The following is a 23,279-nucleotide window of genomic DNA, read 5'->3' on the forward strand; positions in this document are numbered from 1 at the left end:
TGCTTACAGGTCGTGAGTACAGATGCCACTACTGTTGCAAGCGCCATAAGCACAGCAGTATTGCGGCTTGAGGGAGAGCTGAGCAGCAGTGACTCTGGCAATTGAACCAGCGCTTGGAAACATGCATAAGGTACAATTTTAAAGTTATTTTTACTCTTCCATAAGGGCATTTTAGCATTCTTCACATCACCCACTCAGTTTTTCTTGTGTCTCCCCTATCTGCTCTGGCATTTCAAATTTTCACCATAGATCCATGTTCCTCGTTTATTCCGGATCAAAGTGTTATTTTTTTATTGCTGTTGCTTTAGTCTCTCTGTAATCCTTGTGTAGCGCTCAAATTTCCATATTTACCTGATTCTAATGCGCCCATGAATCTAACGTGCACTCAGTTATTGCAGGTATAAAATAAAAAAATGAAAGTGCACAGGAGTGCAACATTCCCCCAATTTGTAAAAGACAAATATAGCATGACCCCTATGTTCACAATCAGAAAAAAAAGTGCGACATGCAGAATTTACCAGACGTACAAAATTTACCTTCTCAGAAAGGAATATTTTATTTTAAGTGAGCTTTCATTTTGAAAGCGGCACATCATTGTCACCGTTTGCACTTTATTGGCCATAGATACTGTAAGCGCAGCGCAGACCATCTGGGCAGGGAAATTTCATCTCAACGAGCTCGACGCGCACTGACGGCACTTGAATAATGGTCGTCTAAGGCTCACACAGTGCAGAATCTTGCATGTAAGTAGAATAAACATGCAGCTGGCACTCCTAACCACCACAGAGCTCGGAGAGCAGAGAACCACTGGCGCCACATTAGCGATCGCGCTTGACAGTGATGAGGGGCCTCAAACCCCCTTTCATGGTGCGCTTTCTTGAAATCGCCACAGGCGTTCTCCTTGCGCACTGCAAGCGGGTGGGTGTGAACTGATTCACAAATTGAGGTCCCACCGATTAGTTAAGTGGGTGGCCTCCTCTAAAAGCCAACAAACGGCCCCATTGCACGTCTGGTTTCTGCAGCGGTGCTCTGGCGTGTGGCCTTGGAATATAAGTGGTTCAGATATCACCATGGACAGTTTCTATCGCACGATGCCAGCGGGATGCGCAGCCAACGTTACATTATATGGGCGGGCCGCCACACGCAGACGAGCACGCACTTTCTTAGAGCAGCAGGAGAGCCTATCGGTGTTGTCTCGGACTTTAGGCGCCAAAGAGGATGTTTATACTTCGTCTACGGACCGGAGACGATGTCGCCGTTGGCTGGAAAACAGTTATCCCGTGAACCGCACTGATAGATTTACGCGCAAACCAATGTTTTTGTATGATGCCACATGGCCTTCGGCTCCTGGGAATTTGGTCGTTTCACGCACAAGTTTGAGAATAGCTGCCACGATTCCGACGTTTTCGGGCATCTATGTTTTGTGCATGGGTTCTTCTTGTCAGCACTTTGTTACACCATCTGCACTTGCATGCCGTTTCTTGGAACTTCTAACAAATATGGATAGCATGACCCTCAACCCTTTTGTTGTTGTATATTGTGTATTTTGGGTGAGAATTCTACGCTGTGAACTGTGCTAAAAAAGTGTGCTTAGATGGTTGATTGATCAACTGGCCAATCACGCATTGAAGTTCTAACAAGCTTAAGGATTGTTGAACTGATTTTCCATGCACAAAACAAATCAACAATGATTCGTCAGTAAACACTTTGGCTCTGAGTCTAGAAAATGCAGAATTGTGATCGGGGATGGTTGTGGACCTGAATTTGGATGCTAAGCAGCATCGGCTCGGCCGAGATAGGGTTGCCCTGTGTGGTCCAAACCAGTGTAACTCTTCATAACCGATGTACCATTGAAACCGTGCGATCTTGTAACCAAGGTTTGTAAAGTCTTTGTAAATACAAGTTTTCTTCGTCCATAGATCAGCATCTGCGTCCTTCGAACCGAAGTCACCCGTTGAGCCACCTGTGCAGACTGTCTCCGACGGTGCATCCGAGGGTGGGGGCGAGAACAGCAAATCATCACCATCATCGTAGCGGCAGCGAAGGCAAACATTTACTGGCACAGTCAACAGGATGGGTTTGCTGGACAAAGTGGGACAAGCTAAGGATAGCAAGGCAGCGGCTCTTCTGGTAGAGTTGCATTCCAAAACCTGGCAGCACTTCCAGTGTCTGCCATTGACGCAAGCCTTGGAGGAGGAAGCCCAGCAACGAGACAGTGCGAGGCATCGACTGAGCCCCAGTCCCGACCGAGAGCAACACTGAAACACCTGGACCCTTAACTACCAGGAATCCATGCCTGAAAAGTGAGTTTCCTTTCCTCAGACTGTTCAGTCACTGCGGGGCGTGGAGCTAATCATCATGCTGAACATAAGGCAGGATGATGGTCAGAGTGAAAGCAGTATAGTAGTAATAGTGAAAATGAGCCCCTTCTGTCCGAGTGGGTAATGGAATACAACTTAAGAATGGTTCAGGGACGACATTGGCAGAGCACTTGAGTACGACAGAAACACGGAATGGCGCAAACATTCACAAGTCTTAGTCGATGCGTTCACTAAATTTCCCACAGACACTGAGGATCCCTTGTGGTCCGAGTCTGCAGAGCACACGTTGGAGGCCTACGAGGTGCCGCGAAGCTGTGCGGGTCAAATTGTTTTTTTTGTCGTGGTGGAGTGCTTGTCAACACGTTTGACCCCAACACTATGACTACGAAGCTTTAAAAGGAGTTGTTTTCGATGAGCTTATGTTGTCTCCCTTTGAATACCAAAAAACGGTTTTTTGGGGCACGGAAGTGGAAGACGGAGATGTGGAAGAGCTCCACAACTCATCTTGCCAGCTACCTAAATTTTTATGTGGTGGCTAGGGACGTGTCAAGCTTTGCAGAGCTGATAGAACTCTTGGTGGTTGACCAGATGAAGACAGTGTTGGCTGAGGACGCGCTCAGGTACCTCAGGCTCGGAGAGGGTTCAGGGTTGTACAAAGCCTCGTAAATTGCTAGACTTTCACAAACTTTTGAGGACGCTCACAGCCGCGTAGACGTACCTAAGCGGCAACCACATGACGCCAGCAGTAAGGGCCCAGAAAAGGCAACTGAGAACCACAACAGCAGTAGTTCAGGATCGCACCAACAACAGTTTACGAAACCGAAGTCTCCGTAGCCAACCACAAGGCAGCAGAGGCCAACTATCTGCTTTGAGTGCAGGTCGTCCGGGCATATTAGGCCAAATTGTCCACGCATTCGCGAAAGGCTGGCACAGACAGCCGCCCAGCAGGAGCAGCCTGAGAGGCTTGGACATGTAGCAGCACCAGCAACGCGTAGAACTGTTTTCAACACCGTCGGCGTTTTGCCCTCGTTTGCACCGAACGCGCACGGCGTTGGTGACTGTTGCTCGGAGGTTTTCGACGAGATCAGTACGTGACACTCGTCGAGCAGCGTCAGAAGCCTTGTCACACTTGGGTCAATTTGCTTGGAGGGTGATGCCATTCAGCTTCAGGAACGCCGCAGCTAGCTTTCAGAGGAGCATGAATAAATTGTTGGCAATGCACGAAGATTACACCTGCGCGTATTTAGAAGACGTCGCAGTTTTTAGCAGGTCAATACAGGAGCATATCCAACACCTTCACGCTGTTTTCTCAGCTCTGACATCAGTAGGATTGGTAGCAAACCTTGAAAAATGCCAAGTGGACCGTGGATCTATCCGGTATCTCGGGCATGCGGTAGGCCCTGGCAAGCATGGTCGGCACCCTACTAAGCTTGCGCGGACCAGTGCGCAGTTTCTTAGAGCCGCATGAGAGCCTGTCGCTGTTGTCTCGGACTCTCGACACCGAGGATGTTTACTTCGTCTTACAGACCAGACTCGGTGCCGACGTTGGCTGGAAAACAGTTAACCCATGCACCGCACTGACAGGTTTACGCGCAAACCAGTGTTTGTTTATGGCGCCACATGGCCTTCAGCTCCTGGGAATTTGGTCGTTCACGCACAAGTTCGAGAATAGACGCCATGATTGCGACGTTTTCTGGCATCTACGTGTTGTGCATGGGTTCTTCTTGTCAACACTTTGTAACACCAGCTGCGCTTGCATGCAGTTTCTTGGAACTTCTGACAAATATGTGTAGTGTGACGTTCACCCCTTTTGTTGTTTTATATTGTTTATTTTCGGTATGGATTCTACATTGTGAACTGTGCTTTTTTAATAAAAAGTGTTCTTAGATGGTTGGTTGATCACTGGCCAATCGCACATTGATGTTCTAATAAACTCAAGGATTAATGAACTTATTAAGTCCATTCACAAAACAAATCAACAATGATTCAGTCAGTAAACATGTTTGCTGATACCAAGCACACAAGAGCGATATTCTCCAGCAATCGCCTTTAGAGATACTGCTGTCACTTTCATGAGCGTTTACGGGACTGCATCGGACTCATCAAAGTATGCGGCTGACAGCATTCCTGGCACTCTGCACAGATAGTGTGCTTGGCATAGCATCAGAATCACTGGCGGCTATATACACCGACGCATCCAGTGTCGAGTTGCGCGAAATCTCGCAAAACTGATTCACCGAGAATACCGCTGCAGATTGTAGTCACTCACAAAATGAACCCACAGCAACCTTCACTGAAGGCCTTCTTTTTCGTATTTGCCCAAGCGTCCTGCGCATACGTGAGTTGCGAGAGAGGCATCTGCGGACTTTTGCTTCTCAGAATCTGCCTTTCTGTAGATACTGCAGAACCATGGAGGAGAATGCACCTTGCCCCTTTTGTTCCTAGCAGAGCTGCACTACGCAACTGCATATAAATACTCTGGAATAAGCTCTCTCTCAGCTCTTGTTTCATGGCTTAGCGGTCACAGCACTGTGCTTGGGATTGAGAGATCCATAGTTCAAATCGCATGTTCAACAGGTTTTCATTATTTAATGTTTATCTGCATCATTTCCCCCTTTCACTTCTGCAGTAGTTGTTCTTTACCTCTGCTTCACCACTGGGTCTGACACAGAGGGTTCCTGCCAAGGGGAGCGAAGCGACCCGGCACTGAGTGCGGGTGCCAAGGCAGGTGGTCACCACACTGTCTGGATTTATGAAGGGCAAAATGGACGAGAAAACGAGCAGTGTGATAGCTATGTATCTAGGAAAGGCAATGGATCAGCATAACCTGTGCTGCCTGTACTGTCACACAAATGTGCAACATTTTCTTTTGCTTTCTCATTTTGTTGCTTGTGTTTATAGTTATTGCATTTGCAGGTAAAGAAATATCAATTTCAAGAAAGTGCCATGTATTGTGTAATTTCTGTTCTTTACCCTCCTGTCCTCACTGGTGTGCTGACCATCTGCTAAGGCCAGTAAATAAAGTGGAACCCGAAATATATGACTTTCTCGGGACTAGGCAAAAACGTATAACCTGGCCGTTGTATAACTCAACGAACAAAAATTATGTCTATAGTACATGGTCTTGTGCAAAATAGTTGTGAGCAGCTTCAATGCTATAGGCTAATACTCTGCAAGACTGGCATACCATGTACCGCAATCCGTGCTCACCAGCATGCTGAAGTATTCTTTTTTCATTTAGACTTTTACAAAATCTATCAATATCTTATAGACTTTCTTTGAGCCACGCAGCAAGAACTGTCTTTCAAGCGTAGCATTATCAGCAAGGAGGTCAACTACAGCTTCGTCGCCTGCACAGATAAATCTCCTAATGTTGTCGATGCTATGCAGTACATCCGTGAACATAGGTACAAGCACGGCAGCATCTGTGGCATTGTCCTCATCTGAGGCAGCAGCCAGCAGTATCAGCAGCTAAGACAACCCGTGCAAAACCAGAAACCCAAGGACAGACACATGAGAAATCTTGTGTGCTCGAACGTAAACAAAGTCCTGAAGCGCATGCGTAAACATGCGTATCCAGTACGATCTGCATGCCTTCCGGTCGCTAATCAGTTCGATCTTTGCACATGCTTTTGCATTTTCCATATGCGCTACGGGAGAGTTTTCGGGTGATCACTTTCAGAGATAGTTTCACTTCCGAGAGATTCGGCAATGGGCGTTAAAGTGTGTAGCTGATAGTGCTCTTGGCACTGCACGAAAATAGTGAGCTTGGCACAGTGCCAAAAGCCCTGTTGGTCATATACGCAAACTATCTGGTGATGGGAGTAGGTGCTGCTGAAATAAAATGCAGAGAGAGAGAAAGCACAATGAGACAGCAACGAAGGGACAAAAGTAAGTGGCGGTTGAGTGACGTGAAGAGGGGGAAGGGAAATGAACGATGAGAGGGCAGCAACCGTGAGGGTAGAAAAAGGAGGCTAAGAAGAAGCCTGAAAATCAGTCTGAGCTTTCTGCGTGCAAAGGGGCGCTCTACCCTTTTTGATGGAGAGGACGGCGTTGCGAGGGAGCTGCCTGGTGGCGCTTGTCACCCGTCCCCCGTTGGGTTTGCAGTTTCGTGCGGGTCATCATTTGAGACAGGGCATGCATAATCTCGCTTAAGATAAGTGAGGTTGCTGTTCCTAATGCATTGTCTTTGTGGGAAGTTTGCCAGGACTGCGCTAACCTCGGGGAACGTATGACCAGGGTTTTACTGTATACATCCAAATGGAGCCATTTCTACCCCAGAAAAGTCGCACCTTTGAGACGAGCACGTTTACAGGTGTTTAGCTTCTGCATATAGACAGGGTCATGTCAAAATGATTTTCATTGGATCATGTAAAGATGCTGAAAATGGTCCTTGCTGTTCGTTTAGTGCAGCTTGTGTTTCCCTTTTCAAGGTGGCCCTGCAGCAAGTCGCACAGCATTTGGACAGACAGAGAGCTTCGCTGCCTCCGCTGCAGCCATCGTCATCGGCTCGTGGCACCAGTATCTGAGGTACGCACAGTGACTGCAGCATCACTGGTGATAGAATCCTTCCAATAAAGAAAAGCACGGAAGGGAAAATTAATTTGAAGCGTATTAGTAATCCGTGCTTTTAATATACTCAGAAAGCCCCTCTTGCAGTGAGAGGGCCCTTGGTAAGATAGAAGAAACTCGAAAGCGGGTGGTGAGGCTGCTTTGAAGTTCTCACAACAGCTCGCAATGACGTCATGGATTTTGACGGTGTCTGCTCCGGCCTAGTTAAACTTATCGCTAAAGTTACACTAACTCGTATGCTAAAGGAGCCAGGGAATAAACTTGGCAAGTATCAAGACATTTTACGGAGCCACAGGGGCCCACATAGGGAAAAATGCTTCGAAATTCATGACATGATGCTGATGCAACAGTGCTGGGGTCTTGGAGCAAAATTGTAAAACATTGAACTTTGACTACCTTCATTTTCTCCTGTAATAATCAACCTCTTACTGCAAAATTAGTGAGAATAGAGCTTTGGAAGAATATCACTGAATCGAATGGGGGATGTTCAAATGATTCAATTTGCTATCCATTGTCTACTATTAAATTTTTCGGATATTCATTGTAGAGACCCACGCAGTGTCACATGTCACAAGCGCTGCGGAGCTCCTCGTGCTCGATGCAGCACACGCGAGTGCCTCATTTCATTCATTTTGGCTCAAAAGGAGCACCGAGCGGGCCACCCCTGTTGACACAGTCGTGGATTTGTCCATGTGAACACGTCTGCCTTATTAGCTTTTGCCTTATGCGCTCCCCCAATGTCGGCCCGATGTGGGGATCGCACACGCAGCACCTGAACGCCACAATCCTCAGAGCGGTGCCGCGTTGGCCGGGACTGCCTCTGTCGGTACAAGGTTCTTGTAAGTCGATATGACCGATCGAAATGATAATGCAATGGGGACAGAGGGCACAGCAACAAAATAGCACCTTGGAAAGTGCAAAAGCATGTGGAAAGATCAGGCCAACAACGCGTCGAAAGGCGCACAGATCGTGTTGGATACACGGAGACTGAATTAACACCACTTCAACAGCCGTCAATCTAACTCATACATGTGATCTCAGCACCAACCACATATGAGCCACCTGTACAAACATATTAACAGCAAGCATTCCATGACAGCTTGCGGCCTGTTATTGCATTGACAAGTGAGAAATTTTCACCATGGCCACACTGCCTAGGCCATTAAGCCTATTCTTTCGTTGAGGGAAATCCTTACTTAACGCACAATTCATAAAGAAGGAAAAAAGGCCACAGGGCAGAATGCTACTAACAAGTACGTATTCAGTTTTATTGCTCGCGCAGCTATACATAGTAAGAGGCGAACAGCAGGAAAACGAAAAATGTGCATGCATGTTGCTCGCACAATTATGAAAACAAGAAAGGGGGGGGGGGAAGCACATGGTATGGCTAGTGTGACACTTGTTTTACAATGATAGGTAAGCAATCTCGCGGGGTCGCGTGAAATATTCGTATCACCCAAAATTTGTATCATCAAAACATACACAAAATCAAGAAAAAATGAATTTAGTTTTACCAGAAAAAATTTCTAATAGTGGAACCCCTTTCATACCTTCCTCGCTGCTGCGTTTTCCCAGCTGCTACGTCGCGTTTTCGCGATCCTGACCTAAATACTACATTGACTTCCATGTATTAAGTTCCCCTTCATACGTCGCCAATATGTAATTTAAATTTCCTGCATCTTGCGTTGCATTTGAATGTGGTGGTCACGTAAATTTAGCGATGCAGCCAGCTTGTACGTTGCAACACGCGGCCGGCACATTGCCAATACAGCGCGGCCGCCGCATCACATGGCTCTATCTTGAAAGCGATCTGCGACGTGCGCAAAGTGCGAGCCCGCGCGCGCCTCATCTTCAAAACAATCTGCGATGTTGACCAAATGCGCCTAGTGCATGATAGCTTAGTATGCACTGTGCTTTCGACGCTTAGTTCGCGTTGAAGCGAGAGACAGCCGCGGCTGCCGCGCTTAGGCCCGCTGACGTTATCGGCGCGCGGGCGAGCGTCGTTTATGGACGCTTCGCCAGTTGCGCTGCGCCAGCTAAGATGCCATCCCCGCTTCAACGTGCGCGCCTTCGGCTGCTATCTTCGGAGCATGCGCAGAACCATCCTCAACCCGCGCGCCGCTATCTGCGAACGTTGGCGAAACGGCGTGGGTGCATTTTTTTTTGCGCGCGATTCATTGTGAGTTGACGGTGCTGTCACCTCCGTCGCGCGAATGGGTCAAGAGCCATTTCGGCACCGGGCCCGTCGGGGCGCATCAGAACTTGGAAGCCGCCGGTGACATTGGCTGCGCTGGTGCGCCCTCGTTTTCGCCAACGTGACGTAGCGTGCGCGCACGCGTTACGTCGGGCTATAAACGGCCCTTTACTTCAGCGTTGTCATCGAGCGAGATGGGTTCGTGTTTACCTGTGCGCGCATGACACCGTAATTTAGTTAATATGCCTATGCTTAACAAGTTCTTACGGCTGATAAAACTACTATCCTTACTTCATGCAGCTGTTTACTAATTTGCTCTCGCAATCTGTTGCTTGGCCTTTCGGTCGAAACTGCGTTGTTTTTTTTTCATGGTCCCTTGAAAAACGGGGTTCTACTGTTCGTGTATGTTTTCTTGCCCAAATCGTCAACGATCACTTTCTGGAAGGCGTTAAGTGTGTGCACGTGATCTCACGAATGTTTCGCATGCTGCTGAACGCCTCAGCACGTCGAGTGCAGGGAGCGTTTTGGCCGTCGTTGCTGCTGCCATGGTTGTGGTTGCTGCAGCGGTCCTCTGTCGTCTTTCTCTCTGATCAAAGCATAGCTAGGCTGTGTCGTGGTCCGGCTCACTCGACGTGGGGGCCAATGAGAGATTGCGCAGCCGCATGATGTGGCCAGTTGCTTGGCGACTATGGATCCCGCCGAGATCCCGCTGTGCCGGCTTGTCTGTGCCGGTCGCTCCGCTGGCTTGGCCGCTGCCGCCGCTCACGCGTTCGTATGATCCGCAGTGGCGCGGCAACGCGTTCGTAACAGTCGATTTTTTTTTGTATTAAGAGCAATGTATTTCAGCCGGGGAATGTTACTAATTCGTATCACACTGAAATTCGTACCAGCCGTGATCGTATGACCGGGGTTTTACTGTAGTAATCCTATGCATGGGACGCTAACACAAAGATTCCCCGTCACAAGCATATACCGAGTGCCTCACATATCTCTCTAGCACTCTGGTCCTTATATTTGGCCATAATCACGCACTTTCCGAACATAGGTATGCACTTGCAACTAGAGCAGTGCACTGCCAGGGGACCTCCAACTGACTCAAGCATCAAGTATGCGTGTTCATGCAGCCGGTCATTTATACTATATCGGCCTGTTTTATCGATGTAGGAACCATCACACGTAGTGGTATACGATAGACAATGTCAACTGTGCGCTGTACATACTTCTTTCCGTGCTTTTTCTCACAAGTATTGATGCATGCCTTTTCATTATTTGTGCACCTACACAACATAACAAACCAAGCTTGCTATGTGCCATAGAAAAGTAGCCTTACACCAACTTTTCCAGTAAAACAGGCCTAATCGGCGCTGACTTGTTGGACGTTAATGACTGAAGTTATGGTTTGGTACGAAATTGGTGCAGATCTATTCATAGCAGCCGACATTCATCCGAAAGCTGACAAAGTATACAGGATGGCGACACAGTTGTTCATGGAGGGCTGCCATATTAGGGACACACCGTACACCAACCGCTTGTTCTCGGTGCCGTTCGTAGATGCACTCTTTTTGTAGTTCTGAGCAACCCATCACAAGACTAGCTTTCAATTTGCACGGCGGTCGCAAAAGTGTCATGTGACTTCTAGAAGAAAAAACAGCTCAGAAGGAGGACGAAAACAAGACAGGTACAACGGACAGGTGCTGCATCTGTTAGCACCCTTCCGTTGCACTTGTCTTCTTTTCGTCCTCGTCTCTCTTGCACTGTTTTTTCTTCCAGTATGTCAAACCAACTCACCCGCATCAAGCTCCTGCAGCGTCATGTAACTAGAACGCTGACCGGCCAACTGCATACATTTGGACGAGGAGGGCAGAAGGGGGGAGGGCAGTATTGAACATCACACAAACTTGTTGTGACCCTCCTGATTTAAGAATAGTTGGCAGGTGGCAAATCAAGCCGAACCTGACAATGAAAAGGCACCTGCTCTTTACCGTCGGCATCGACCGCGGTCTACACACATAGCACCGACGATGGCTATGCGTGGAGCGGTGATCAAGGGACGTGATGTGTGGTCCACGCTTTCGCTGGCGCGCTTTCTCACTCCAGCGTTTTCACAAGTTTCCGCGGTCATGGAGCGAGATGTGTTCATGTCTATCTGTGCGCGCGTGACACCGTGCTTGTTTGTTTAGTTAGTAAGCGAATATTTACAACTTTATATGGCCCAATAAACTACTATCCCTACTTCGTATACAGTAAACTCTCAGTGATACGAATCTCGCGGGGTCGCATGAAATATTCGTATCACCTGAAATTCGTATCATCAAAACATACACAATATCAAGAAAAATTAATTTATTTTTACCAGAAAAGATTTCTAATAGTGGAACCCCATTGATACCTTGCTCGCTGCTGCGTTTTCCCGGCTGCTACGTCGCATTTTCGCGGTTCCGACCTAAATCTCATTGACTTCCATGTATAGTCGAATATCGATAATTCGAACTCGAAGGGGCCCAAAAGTTTGTTCAAATTAAAAGCACTTATTTTTGAAATATTCGTGCACCATAGCACGATGTACGAACGGTGCGATTCGTGAAATATCGCGGCGCGCAAGCACATATCGATCGAGGGCAATGAAACTGCCCGCGTCAGCCAACGCTCCCTTCGCGATAACGGCAGAAAACGAAACTTCAGGAAGCGGGCGGCGCAGGCACGGCGAGAGAGAGAGATTGTGGTTGTGAAGAGGAAGAGGCGACGGGTGCGCACGGGGACCGTCGCAGGTGAGGGAGGAGGGCGGCATGGAAGTGGATTTGGCCTCGGCAACTCTGTCGCTTCGGTGGCTCCCCTCGTCCTCCCTCTCAACACCCTCGTAGCCCCCTCACCTTCGACTGTCTCCGTGCGCGTCCGCCGGCCCGGCGCCAGCTTAGCCCGCTCCCTAAAGTTTCGTTTTCTGCCGTTGAAGCGAGCGTTAGCCGGAAGTCAGAAGTCAGCCGGACTGAGGCCTGCGCCATTGCTTCCCTCTGCGCTGCAGCCGCAGTGTTGGCTGAGACATCGGCATGTACACGCATGTTCCGGCGCCACGCAGAAACCTTGCCGTGACACCACGGTTCTTTTTTTTTTTCTCCGCACGGCGTTGAGGAGTCTCGCCTAAGCTTTTGCTCTATGGCTGTCGGAGCAATGCCGGTCGGAGGCGCCGCCATGTGATTTGGCGTGCTGCTGAGAGCATTGTCGGTGCGCAGTATGTTCGAAATAATTATTGCAAATGCTTTCGCATTCGAATAACCGGGCGTACCCGGTGACACTTCGCCAACCTATAATGTTCCTGCATGTTACGTTGAGTTTGATGTGGCGGTCACGTAAATTTAGCGATGCAGTGAGCTTGTACATTGCAACAAGCGACCGATGCATTGCAACAAGCGACGCACCCGCGCGGGTGCCGTATCTTGAAAGCGATCTGCGACGTGCACAAAGTGCACGCCCGCGCGGACTTTATCGTCAAAATTATCTGCGATGTTGACAAAGTGCGCCTAGTGCCAGTAGCTTCGTATGCGCTGTGCCTTCGACGTTTAGTTCGTGTTGAAGCGAGAGACAGCGCAAAGGTCAATTCGCTCGCTGCTGCTGCTGCGCTTCCATTGATTCACCTTTTGGGCGAAACTGCGGCTTTTTTTTTTTTCTCTTTTTTTTTCGCGGTCCCTTGAAAAACGTATCAACGGGACGTTTTCCTCTTGCCCAAATCGTCAACGATCGCCTTCTGAAAGGCATATAAGTGCGCGCACGTGATCTTGGGAATTTTCGCACGCCACTGAATGCCTGAGCACTTCGAGTGCAGGGAGCGTTTTGACCGTCGGGGCTGCGCCTCAGTCGTCGTTGCAGCAGCGGTCCTCAGTCTACTTTTTCGCTAAGCATCAGCTAGGCTGTGATGTGGTCCGGTCCGCTCGACGTGGGGACCAATGAGATTGCGCAGCAGCATGACGTAGTCGGTTGCTTGGCGACTATGGATCCCGCCCAGATCCTGCTGTGCCGGCTTGTCTCTGCCGGTCGCCCCGCTGGCTCGGCCGCCGCCACTGTTGCTCACGTGTTCGTATGATCCCCAGCGGCCCGGCAACATGTTTGGAAGAGCCGACTTTTTTCGTATTTTTAGCAATGTATTTCGGCCGGGGAATATTACGAATTCATATCACACCGAAATTCGTACCAGCCGGGTTCATATCACCGGGGTTTTACCATATCTGTCTACTAATTTGCTATCGCAATTGATGCTTCGCCTTCCAGATGAAACTGCGACTTCTTTTGAGGAATCATGAATTAGGTTCATGTATGAAGAGCCTAACAATGCACATCTTGAACTGCTTGCTATTTGCTACGATGCTTCAAAAATTTTAGTTGTTTTTGTACCTTGGTGCACAGTGTTTAGTAGACAGGCAACTAGGGGAAAAAGTTAACTGTGGAATGGCATTTGTAATGGTCAAATTTCAGAGAGGAGCCGGCTGAGTTTTGGATTACTTGTGATTGTGCTGTTTGTGTACAGGGAATCCTTTTGTTTGTCCAGGAGGGAAACAGCATCATGGAGAAACTTGCTGACCTACTGTCACCACCTACGGTCATCGCACTGGGTAGGTTCCCATGAAGATAATAATATCCATTGATCCTTGTGTAAGAATGTTAAATAACCAACAAGAATTGGTTACACTGCGCAATTTATGTCCGAGCCTAACTGCAGGTGGAAAGTGCAGCCCCAGGAGAAATTCCAATAGAAATTTTTGTTCGTACTATATAAGAAATATAGGTCCATTAGCAAAATGTACAGGTGCCATTACTACGGAATTGCCATAGAGAGTGCTACCAGTCTTGTAGCTTCTTCTACAGGGCAATACAATATTCTATAAGACAAATAAAATGCTTTATAACTGCTGGGGTTGCTCAGTGGCTTTGGTGTTGTGCTGCTAAGCACGTGGCCACAGGATTAAATCCTGGTTGCGGCGGCCACATTTTAATGGGAGTGAAATCCAAAAATGCCCATGTACTGTACATTGGGTGCATATTAAGCTCGGCCCACATTCAGTGTTTTCACAAGCGTCTCCTGCCGTTTCGTCTCTCGGCGTCTTTGCATCAACGGCGCCGGAGAGGTCACCCAGCCACATGAGACGCACGCAAACAGCGCCAGTCCAGCATCGCACAATGTGACCACAGCAGTGGCGTAGCCAAGGGGGGGGGTTGGGGGGGTTCAAACCCCCCCCGAAATTTTTTGCACCCCCCCCCCCCCCCCACTAACCCACCCTTTTCTCTCGTCGCTTCGCGCTGACATATTTCAAGAAACCGGTGCTACTTTCACAATTTCATTCCTGGGCGCTTCCGTTTGGGTTGGTAATTTACAGCGAATCATGTCTGCATATGGAAAAAAACTGTCACGGTGTTTGTCAAGGCCTTAACACTCTGTGAGGTTTTGGGCGCGAATGTGGCGGCCGCATTCTGAAACAACAAATGCGCAACATATGAAGCAACAAATGCGGCAGCCGCATTTTAGATGAAGGCGAAAATGCTCGAGGCCCGTTTACTTAGATTTAGGTGCACGTTAAAGTCCCCAGGTGGTCGAAATTTCCGGTATACATTTCCGCCGCTTCCCTTCAGGTGCTGGTTAGGCCGCGTTCGCGTAGGAACTTGGTCTCGAAGCTGTCGGAAGCGGCAAAATCTTGCAAAAATCCGCCCGCCTAGGCGGCAAAACAGGCAGAAAAACAGGCGGCGAGCCAAATTGGTCTCGGACCGATTTTTTCGCCATGGCGAAGCGGAAACGCGGCGGAAAGTCGTTCTGCTCGACCGGAAGCTACACTAGCATGTAAACTTCCGGTCGTAACATTGAACATGGCACCAAAAGTGTAGGCTGTAATGCTGATCGACGCGATCAAGAACCACCCCTTGCTCTACGACAAGAGTGGCACTCAAACGTACTGTCAGCAATACTCGCGATAGTATTCAACGTCGCGCGACAGGAGGTGCGGCAACGAAGCCTTGGCGTGACCCAACTTCTTACACTTTTGCAAAGCCAGGCGAACCCACCACTGCCATTTCCGAGGTTTTCTTGTCTTCCGTTTATTCATTGCCTATTTCTAGAAAACAAGTAGGTAGAAGTATAAAAGCCATTTCTTCTTCCACTTCCATGGAAGACAATAGTCAGGCAGATTCCTCGTTGGCGCTCCATAATTCTCATCGCACGTGCACGGTATGTTGCAGAAGTCGCGGGGTGCTTTTCTCGTCGCGACGATAGATTGGGAGCGTAGCTCTCACGTAGGACGCGCAGGCTTCGGCGAGCCTCAACACAAGGGCCAGCCCGGGTTTTAGCTTTGGTGTTCCCGTTGCCGCTTTCGTGTCCTGGAGGCGCCGAAAATAATACGAAATGATGAAATGTTATTACAACTTGTAAATAAAAGCTATTAAAGAAATATAATCACGCCTATAGGCAGCAACCTGTGACACAGCGCTACCGCGCCCGTGTGAGGAGAATTACAGAACGCCAACGAGGAACTTACCGAAGGTCGCAGATGACACGCGAAATTGCGCAAGATGATCACTTTTGATGACGGGTGGGTCAGTGAATGAACATACCGCTCGAAATAATGCGATAATGAGCGCCACCACGCCGACAAACGTACGCAGACTAGATGGATGTGGACGAAAGCGGCAGCGCGGCCGCGGTGGTAACAAAACAAATGTGAACTTGGACATGCGCGGAAAAGATTTTCCGGCCGCTTTGGCCTCTCCACCCGTTTGCCGCTTCCCAAATGTGAACGTAGCCATAGTCTGCAGCGCAAAACGTCTCTCGTTTGCGATTGCGCTCCTACGGAAGGCTGGTAGTTACTGTTGTGTTGCTGAATCCCAAACCAGCAATTACAAAAGGCTGGTAGTTGCTGTTGTGTTGTGGAATCCCAAACCAGCAATGTACAAGCGAAAGGATTGATGCCAGCAGTGAAATTCCACCGACTCGCAACAGAATGCACGAAACAGACAGCCGACAAGCATGGATTACTGCTGTGCGTAGTACAGCGTAAGTAAACTTTTGTTGCAGGCGCTGACAGTTCTCGTCGGAGTTCACGCGTCCTGAGAAATTGATTATGTGCACTATGCACTGAACAAGACCGGAGTTCATTCCTGCATCACTAGTACACCAATCAGTCGAGATTCTGTGAGGTACAAGGCCACTTCCTGTTTGCACCTGCCTAAGTGAAGCAGAAATGACTCGCACGCACTATATACTTAAAATGCGTACTCATGCCATAACTATGCAGTGCGGTGAAATATTCTGTACAATTCTGAATCTGTTGACGTAAAGGCAAATGACGGCTGCACCCGCCGTGGTTGCTCAGTGGCTATGGTGTTGGGCTGCTGAGCACGAGGTCGCGGGATCGAATCCCGGCCACGGCGGCCGCATTTCGATGGGGGCGAAATGCGAAAACACCCGTGTACTTAGATTTAGGTGCACGTTAAAGAACCCCAGGTGGTCCAAATTTCCAGAGTCCCCCACTACGGCGTGCCTCCTAATCAGAACTGGTTTTGGCACGTAAAACCCCATAATTTAATTTTAAATGACGGCTGCACGCTCGCACACAGCGGAAGACACAGCGGCCCATGCACTTGCCGCAGGAAATGCAAGGCGACGAAAGCTTCGTAAAAAAAGCATTACTCGTTTTTGCGCGTATTTAAGTTTTTAGCGCAAAGACGCAGCGAACAAGCTATTGCTATGGGAGTAGGTATAGCCTGGTAACACGTGCATTTTCACATGTATAGCCGTCCTTGACCTGTGAAACGCACTTCGCCCCGACGAGGACGACGCCATCCACGCTTAACGGAGATTAACAATTAATGATGTCTTCTCCGATCGGGCGGGTCGTCTCAATGATGCGTTTTCGAAGACTGGTCCATTCAGTGGCGCGATGAGAGACGGTTGCTCCAAACGCCCACTGTACCTGTCGTACTTACTGTATTTTACTGAGCTTACATTACTTTTTATTTAATTTCTTCACAAGCACACAGTGCCACACACACACGCGAGGGGGGGGGGGGTCCCATGTTTTTGATATACATTCACAGAGTGTGCTTAAACTACCGATACTTATTATCGATCACGTCACGTAGTGGAAAGCAGACGCTTGCCCCCCCCCCCGGTCGGGCCGATGAACCCCCCCCGACAAAAATTTCTGGCTACGCCCCTGACTCCTACAATTTTGTGCAGAGTGGCTGGGTTGGCCAGCCAGGTGCTTGTCACATGTTAACAAAGACTTTGGTGTACCTCAAGGCGGATGTTCGAACCTCGCACGCCATAAAGCAAAAGCCTTGGACAGCATGGGCTTGTGTCAGGCACACCGGCCAGGTAATCACTGCTGGGATGCTCATGTATGGCTGGGAAAGCAAGGTTTGCAGCCATGTTGGTGCACTACTGTGGAAAGTCGATATGGCTGTCACGTCAGGATGACCGGCCCATCATGTACTGACCAAGCAGCTCAGTGGAACAGGGGAACAAAGAGGAATGTGGAACCTGTCCTGTTGAAGATATGACTTTAAGCTCCAAAAACAAACTGTGGACTCCGAAAATAAAGAACGAAAACCCTAAGAGTTTCATCACTTCGGAAATGATGAAGAGCTGATAACCACATCAGGAGCAAACCATTCTCAGATCTCTTCAACATTCCAGGTGAGGGCACATTTCTCTTCCACAGGTGAAATGAGTGAATTTGTGTTAAATTAAGTGCCTTAATATTATAGTGGCGATTGTTTGTTAAAACATTAGTTTGTTTTCATTGAACTGACTCACATTGCCATTTATTTAGCTTAAAAATAATGTAGATTGTGACGGTAGATTTTGGTGGCTTTCAAATACAATAGACATGATGTTTGGTTATTGTATTTAATTATAAATACAAGTGGTGTTAGCTGGCAGAATGCAGTGCAAATTAGTTGCAATTGTTTTATGTCATGCAGGTACTTTGCTTCATAGCACTATGAATGCGGCAGCTTGGGACCATCTGCTGCTAATCTGCCAAGCCAGCCTCGCCACTCACATACAGACCCATTGGAACTTCCAGAAAGCTGTGGCCCTTGCAAATTATTTATCAAAAATTTGTTGTGCTTTCGGATGAAGGACGGGCTTTGCTTGAGTTTTCCATTAGGGAACAGGGGTGCCCACTATGGCACATGGCCAGGCGCCTTCGCATAACTGCATCAAATGTGAAGCGGGTTCCTAAAAAGGAAAGCACTGACCCCTCGAAAGCTGTTTCTGCACTTTCAAATCCAAGCTTTACTGGCAATGCTGCCACAAAGCATGGGCTGAAGTACGAAGCCATTGCAAGAGTGGCATTCATGAGGAAAACTGGTCTGGCTGTACCACAGTCGGGGATGGTAGTGAGTAGTACACATCCTTGACTGTCTGCAAGCCCTGATGGCATCTGTGCTGATAATGCCCTACTTGAGATCAGTGTCCCACAGTTTCTGATTGCAAGGTGTAATTGAAGGGGGAAAGTACGACGTTAAGCTTGTGAATGGCGAACATGTGCTTTGCCCAGGCGGAAAAAATGGGTACTATGACCAAGTACAGTTAATATGTTTTGCTGCGGCAAAAGCATGTGCTATTTTTATGTGTGGTCAGCTGAAAGTGATGTAATCGTAAATGTGCCAGTTGACACACGGTACATTGAACAGAACATGAAGAGACTCGAAGCATTCTACTTTTTGCACCTGCTGCCTCACCTTGAGGACCTACATATATAAATGAAGCTGGCTGTGTGCAAGACATTTGTCAGATTCCACTCATAGTAAGCAATTTTATTTATTCATATGTTGAATTTATTAATAATTCTGACTTCAATTAAACACCTCAAGTACCTGATTAAACACCTGGCCTCAGTTTTCACTTCATAAGCTTCACAGGTACGAGACGAGACCAGTGAGGTTACAAAAACAGCATCACTGAAGTGAAGTGTCGTTACCCTACTCACTTCTCACAGAGCGCTTAGGGCAAAAATTACAATATATATGGGATATTTACGCTCGAGTTAGTCATTGATGAGTGGACTTTTAAGGTTGCAGAGTCCCGCACAAACAAGGACAATTTTGCTAGCATACTTTCTTGACTTGATGGGCAGTACTTGTTTGAAAATTCTGTACGTCTTGATTCGGTTGATTGCCCGCTCACACATGAATTCGCAGCGAAGCGATGCGCCTAGTTTCGGTGACTTCACTTTCAGGTAGCTGATCCTTTCCTAAGAAAAGAAGAAAAAAAAAAAGGCAATCATGTACACGCTTGTATTACTGTGCAGCTCTTTAAACTTATGGAGGTCATCACAACACTATTGTGGATACCTACCTTTTGTGAATGCAGGCCTGTTTCATTTTAATCCCTTGAACTTCAAGATGAGTGTCAAGCTTGAAACCGCGGTCTGCCATTATCTCGTCCCTGGAAGGAGGTATTCTTCCACTCCACATGTCTTTACAAAGTATTTGTCTGAGGCCCTGCCTCCATACACATCTGACACGAACATTATATAATCCATTTGGTGCTATGACGGTAAGAAATTTCATTGTGTTTGAACCTTGTATTGGCTGTAACATTGGGATCTGGCCATCAGTTTCCGTGACCTTTGCATTAGTGCCTCAGTGCAGTCAAATATGCATGTTGTACGACTGTAACTCACTGTTTCTGAAACTCTCTGGCATGCTTGCCCGCCACCTTGAGCGAGGCAGCCATACAACAACTTCTTGCATGATCTTCACCAGGTCGTCAGCACTCTCGAAATGTTCTAGAAATATAAGCGACTGAGACCTCGAATCGTCTTGCTAGATCTCCACAAAGGAGGCAAGTCTAAGCCTCATGAGGGTCAATAGCAGCTGGTCTTCGATGGTCAAAACCTTGCGGACGTCTTGTCCTGAGTCTTCAGTGCTGACACGAGTTTGTCAAATACAGCGACGGAATGCCAGTGTAAAAAGAATGTCATCACTGGTCAGTGTTCGATAGGAAATAGTTTTCACGATCATGGGTGTCTCGTGCTTGTGTATGAATGGTCAGTTGGCGGCAATTCCATGTGTGGAGCTATCTTTCGTCACCTGCAAGGAAGTGAAAAGCACTGTCATCATTTAGAGCATGTTAACATCATAAAATCTTACCTTTGTACTTTCGCTTGTCATGATGTGCTCTGTTCTGCTTGCACAAATCTGTAACAAATGACAGTTCTGTCGGAAACTTAAACACGTCATCTGGCAACTCAAATAATCTGCGTGCCTACTTACATCACTTTCGTGATCTGATGTTAAGCATAACTGCGAGTCGGCCTAGTTGGAACAGATTCATTTCTTAAGTTTCTGTGCGCAACACAAACAGGGACGAAGAAAAGGACTCATTTTCTCGTCTTGTGTCTTGTGTCTCCTTTTCTTTCGTCTGTTTGTTTGCGCCAGAAACTTAAGAAAATGAAGCTGATGTTAAGCTTGCACAAACTTCATTTCTGAAACAGTGCTGTCTGGAGTAGTTACACCATAAGTGGCAGCCTGTAAACAAAGCACAGCAGCAATCATCATTGCAGCATCACACAGGCAGTAGACATAATCATGTGGAGAGGAGCATGCTTGCACACTCACATCTGGTTTCTTATCGAATGTACATGTGACCAGTGCAGCTCCTTGAGGGAAACCTGTAGAAGAAAGTGACAGCTAAGTTGCACTTGAAGCAACATATGAAAAAGCCTAGGTTCCCTGACCACTCACATGTGGTTCACAACTGGCCTGGGCTGTCAAATTATTTCACTGCAGTAAGCCTATGAAAGGAGAAACCTATTAAGGGTGTATCTTAAACAGGCACCATGTTCAGAAGCCTAGACAGACTGTGTGAGCACTTACATCTTCATTCCCCAGAACATTGCTGACTGATGTGGTTTCGGTGTGTGCTGCAACCTGTTGAAGTTAAGTTACTTTAAATATGACAATACAAGAAGCAGAAGACTTCGCATGACTGCTTACTCTTTCATAATGTGTGAAGAGAATTGAAAAGCGCTTACACTACTCAGCCTGTTAAACAAATCAACATTCAGTGTGTCAATAAGTGGTGCAAAAGTGCTGCATGCACTTACAGCTGCTTCACTTTCAAGAGCATGAGTGAGCGCTACAGGTTCGGTGAGAGAAGTTGAGGGAAGCACTACAAAAATTTGCATGGTTGTAAGGTGTCTGGTGTGCCTGTAAACTTAGGCTGTCTGCAGACTACTTACATCTGTTTCCTGGTACGCACTAGGGCTGTCTAGAATGGTATCTTCACCTGGTATGGGCAGGACACGCAAAAAGTGAGTATATATTCTCAGTGATAGTATGTCAAGACAGGTGAATGCCTACTCACATCTTCCAAACTGTCTAAAACCGAGGTCAACGTGGAAGCTTGTGCGTCAGAAGTGACCTGTAAGAACCAACAAGAGCATATGTTGCATTGACAGAACTTCAGCTAGCCTACATAGTTATAGAAACTTCATAGCCCGCGGAAGAGCTACTTGGGGCATTTCCAGTAAGTGAAGTTACTTGCAGGCAAGATTATCAACTAGCTAAGTTTGTGTTCTCAAAGACAACAGTTCGTTTAAAAAATAATATCTTCCCATATTGGGTATGTAACATACTACTGAAATGTTTGTTGTGACCAGTTTACTACATTGTTCTTATGAGGTACACACCGGCTATTTCCCAGAGTTGACTGGTTTGTTCAGAATCAGACAAATTAAACCAAAGAAAAGCCTTACACTCTGTGAAGGAACCTGGCGTGACACCTTCTGGCGCTTCATCTCGTGTGTCTTTGTTAGTTTTCTCTGGAACGGAAATAAATCATTATGAGCCACACAATGACATAACATCTGTACACTTGCCTTCCGCTTAATTGGTGGTGGCGTGTTTCGTCTCGGTTCAGGCGTCTGCGCCCAAAGATAACCTGAAATATGACGAAGCTTTTATTATAGCAGCTAAATATTCTGGGGTTTTACGTGCCAAAGCCATGATGAAATTAGGAAACACACTGCAGTAGTGACCACCGTATTATTTTTGACCACCCGAAGTTCTTTAGACTACCCAAGTCTAAGTACGCGAATGTTTTCTGCAATTCGCTCCATCGAAAAGTATCGAAATGTGTCTGCCGCCGATGCGAATCGACACCGCGACTTCGGTCTTGGCAGCGAAACGCCATAACGCTAGGCACCGCAGCAAGTTTATTATGGCAGCCACAAACGGAGGCTTCAATTCAGCAGCAGCTGCTGGTAAATCGCCGCAGACGAGCGAAGCGAAGCAACGAAGGTGGAAACATAGAGATCTTATCAGTTCGATATCGTGTCCTCTAGCGCGAAACCTGAGCTCAAGCGTATATTCCGCAGCAACACTACCACACCGAATATCGAGCACGAAACGACGGACATGTCTCTTATTCAGGTTATGCAGAAACCAAGGGGGCAGAAACAGCTACGAGCTACGGTACATGACTTGTAGCTTTTCTACTACAGCTGTAAGGCCCACTGCAAACGTCTACATCACTATTTACACGAAATTCGGCGCTTTAGAACTAGACAGGTAGCGGAAAACAAAGTGTTTCTTACCTTTCGCTCGTAACCAAGTTCAGCATCGGTAGAGGTTTTGCTCCGTGGGTTTTCCATCCACGAAAGCGCAGAACACACACGTGAATTTCTGTTTGGCGCAATGTCTTTCCTGTTTTTCAGCGAAGTCCACTGACGACACAAGTCGACATTCGCGCGAAGCAGTGTAGCAGAAATATGTCGCACCACATTGCTCCTTCTTCAAGCCGTGTTTTTCGCACAAGCTATCCGCGATATTCTTTCGTTTTCGCTGGTTGTTGCCACAAAACCCCACTACACAGTGCTGACCGGACGACGTAGGCGCGGTGAAAGGCATTTCTGCTGTTAACCAGTGCACACAAAAAGAAGAAAACCCATTGATACAGGCACGTATCAACCTCGGTCGAGCAAAATTTAACAGCCCACTGCAAGGTGGCCCACTCTGGGTAAGCGGAAACGGAAAACAGGAAATCGCGCGCAGCGCTCCTGGTTCGAGAGTATTGCCGCGCGCTCCGTAAAATCGTCTATAGAAGCACGAATACGGGCCCCGTTGCCGTTGGTACAACAAGGCACCGCAGGAATATCGAAGGGCGCAGAAAAAACTACAACGCAAAAGAATTTGACAAGCATTAG

The 23,279-nt window shown here is 47.6% G+C and overlaps 1 long non-coding RNA gene across 1 annotated transcript in view; it reads left to right on the plus strand.

Annotated features, from left to right (window-relative positions):
- LOC125940585 (uncharacterized) overlaps positions 1-23,279 on the plus strand; it is a 53,872-nt gene that overhangs the window by 15,749 nt on the left and 14,844 nt on the right. The window contains exons 5-8 of the long non-coding RNA XR_007463772.1: positions 10-130; positions 1,920-2,303; positions 6,755-6,851; positions 13,625-13,688. This is a non-coding gene — a long non-coding RNA (uncharacterized LOC125940585). The remainder of the gene's footprint in view (positions 1-9; positions 131-1,919; positions 2,304-6,754; positions 6,852-13,624; positions 13,689-23,279) is intronic.

Source organism: Dermacentor silvarum, chromosome 10 (genome assembly GCF_013339745.2).
Source record: "Dermacentor silvarum isolate Dsil-2018 chromosome 10, BIME_Dsil_1.4, whole genome shotgun sequence".
NCBI classification, from domain to species: Eukaryota; Metazoa; Arthropoda; class Arachnida; order Ixodida; family Ixodidae; genus Dermacentor; species Dermacentor silvarum.